This window comes from Penaeus chinensis, chromosome 13, assembly GCF_019202785.1.
Source record: "Penaeus chinensis breed Huanghai No. 1 chromosome 13, ASM1920278v2, whole genome shotgun sequence".
NCBI lineage: Eukaryota > Metazoa > Arthropoda > Malacostraca > Decapoda > Penaeidae > Penaeus > Penaeus chinensis.
The window spans coordinates 2,847,769-2,851,076 of record NC_061831.1 but is presented as its reverse complement, the minus strand read 5'-3'; positions in this window follow the sequence as shown (position 1 = coordinate 2,851,076).

Here is a 3,308-nt window from a genome sequence, read left to right as displayed (position 1 = left end):
CTCTTTTTGTGTATGGTGCTATGTTATCTAGAGGAGTCCTAGGTAATTATCTATTTAAAAAATATCCGAGTGTGAGAATCCTTATGTATATGCAGTAGTTACCAAGTACATTACCATGCACAGATTGAGGGGTTGATGGAGACTGTCATGTTAATCAAGACACAAAGGCCAGTGTGTCAGACTCAATTTTTTATGCATGAAGTCAAGAATTTTGTTACTGTATTTGCCTTCTATTTATAATGATAGTTATGAATATATGCATACTTGTTATGTATCAACATACTGTGTATGTACAGATGTCTTCTAAAAGCATATGCAATATGCCTGATTCCTTGTTTATAGTACTTGTAATGTGAGCACCTACAGAGGTGATGTCCCATACTGTTATGCCTTTGTGGCCATATACTTAACATTCCTGTCTGTGAATATTAGCTAATTAGTATTACTGATGCTCTGTTGTGGTATGATTTTTTCTTTTTCTTTTTTTTTTTTTTCTTTTTGTATTGGTGCCTTCCCAAAGTATGAAAATTGCACCAAATATAGACCTGGTAATGAAGAAAGTATATATATATATATATATATATATATATATATACTTGTTCATAAAAGTTCCATTTACCAGAAAATGGCTGTTACTCAAGTATACTGAGCTCTACTTTAGCTCAGTCTCAGCGGATATTAACAAGTAATAATTCTCAAATTGAAACCATCCCCAGTGAGAAAGGTTACCATGCTCTACTAAATACCATAAAAGATTATTGAATATTATGAATATTTTTTTAGAATATCCAAATGAATCGATCAATTCAGCATTTTTCCATTGCCACGGAAGTCGGCTGCACAGACATGATTCCTTCAGAAGCTCAAGATGTTTCATCACTCATTACAGAATGAAACACAGCCCATTCAAATTATATTCTCTCTATTCCTATACCTCTCTATTTCTTTTCTAGTTATTAGTATTTGCTGCCAGCTTAAATCAAACAGATGCTAATAAATGTTTTAGGGATCAATTGTTGCAAAAGTTATACATAAATCAACAAATTACTGAATAATTCTGATTATGTGTGTCTTGCAGATGCAAACTAGTCCTTAGATACATTTCTTTATTTTCTTTGTAATATAGCAGACCATTTATTATTTCAGCTCTTATAGATGAGCTTGACAGTATTCTTTGGAGTAGTTTTTTTTTTCTGAAATAAAAAATGAAATATAAACAGTACACAAATTATATGCATACATAGCTAGTTTCATTTTTCTTATGTTTGGTTAACTAATTGATTTAAAAAAAAAAAAAATCTGGTCAGTATTTTTCTTTTCTGCTGAGGGGGGGGAGGGGAATATTTGTGCAACAGTCATTTTCTTAGTGAAAAGTAACCATGATATCTGTGAGTTTTTTTTGTATGCCTAACTCAGAATTTAACTCTCATGCAAAGTATTTTGTGGCCTCCAAATTTGAAAGGGTTAATTGTGACACTCCCTGCGAAATGTGAATGCAGAATCTTATCAAGTAATTTTATAATTTACTATCCTATACTAATTAATTAATTTACTGATTATCATTCAGCACATCATTACTACTATTGTTATTATTATTGTTGTTGTTATTATTATTATTATTATTATTATTATTATTATTATTATTATTATTTTTATTATTATTATTATTATTATTATTATTATTATTATTATTATTACTATTACTATTATTACGGTTATTATTTTTATTGTCATTATCATATATTTTATTTATATTTTTTTTGTTGTTGTTAAGGAAAAGGAGTGGTCCAATTTGAACTTGGTTTATTGGTAAAACAATGAAATTATCTGACTGTTCTGTAACTGCAGTAAACATGATGAGGATTTTCAAGCAAGTCAAAGTAGGTGATTTATTTTTATTTATTTATTTTGTTTATTTTATTTCTTTTTTATTTTTTATTTATTATTATTATTTTTTTTTTTGTGAGATAAGTTAATCTACATTACAATTGTCTTTGGAAGTGATATTTTCATATAGCCTGTCAACTCGGTACACGTTAGGGTCTATTGGGCCAAAGGTGAAACATACAAACATTAGTACAGTCATATTTTGAGAAGTCTTTGCTGCATTTTGAACTTTTCATCTGCTTGCCTTCATTTTTTTTTTTTTTTTTTTTTTTTTTCCTCACTCTTCTGTATTCATTGCTGGATGCCTGACTTTTTTTTTCAAGATAGCAGCTGATGCATTATATATAGATAAATATATATATGTAATTTATAATAAAAATAATATAACAAAATATTTCATGTGAAAGACTTCTTGGATATGTCCTTTGGATTTGCAATGTTTAAGTGAATTTGCTTTTTTAATCTTTTTTTTTTTTTTTTCCTCTCGTTTTTTTTAATTTTGGAAAGGAAATAAGTTAGAGAAAGAAGCTCAGGTGATGCAACAGTTTTACCAAGACAAGTGTGATTTAACTCAGGTGTGGAATGTGTAGGAGTGTTTGAGGATATTCAGAAAACTGTGACGCCCTTGTCTGTAGAGGGGAAAGTGAGTCGAAATACATCTATGTTAATATCCCATATACTTTATGAAGAAACTCTGTTTAAAATTCTGGAGGATCACTAGACTGGATCAAGTGATCTTGCTTTTATTGTATGCCTGTGTTCTATTAACACTGCAATATTGGTTGTGCATGTTGCAACCTCCCAAGAAGCATTCATTATAAAGTGTTGAGTTTACTGAGGATTAAACTCCCATGTGTTTTGTATGCTAATCTTAAGTCATATAACATTTTTATGCCCAGTAGGCAAGACATGGTGAAATCATTTTATAAAGTTCATATCATGAAAAGTTTCAATTAGTTTTTTTTCATTTCTTTTCTTTGAGAAAACCATACTTACTATATTGAAAGATTTAATATATGTAATATACAGAGGGAAGTTTTATATATGTATATGTATGTATATGTATGCTGTATGCATGTATAAACATATATATATTAGCATCTGATTGTGTGTATGACTGTAACCAGGCGAATATGTATGTGTTTTGTAACTGTGGAAGGGTCCCCATGCTCACAGAATGTATATAAACTATTTGTAAAGAAAACGGCTGAGAAGTTGAGTGTTTATGTACACTAAAATAAGACGGAACACTTTTGGAAGTTTTAATCTCCTCTTTTGCACATTATTTTTCTATTTTTCTTATTCATTACCGTATCACAGAAGCAAGTATCTATATCTCCAGAGGAGAACTTATATTTTATCATACATAATTATGATGGTATCCAAAACCAATACATGAAAGGCTGTTTGGGAAATAACAC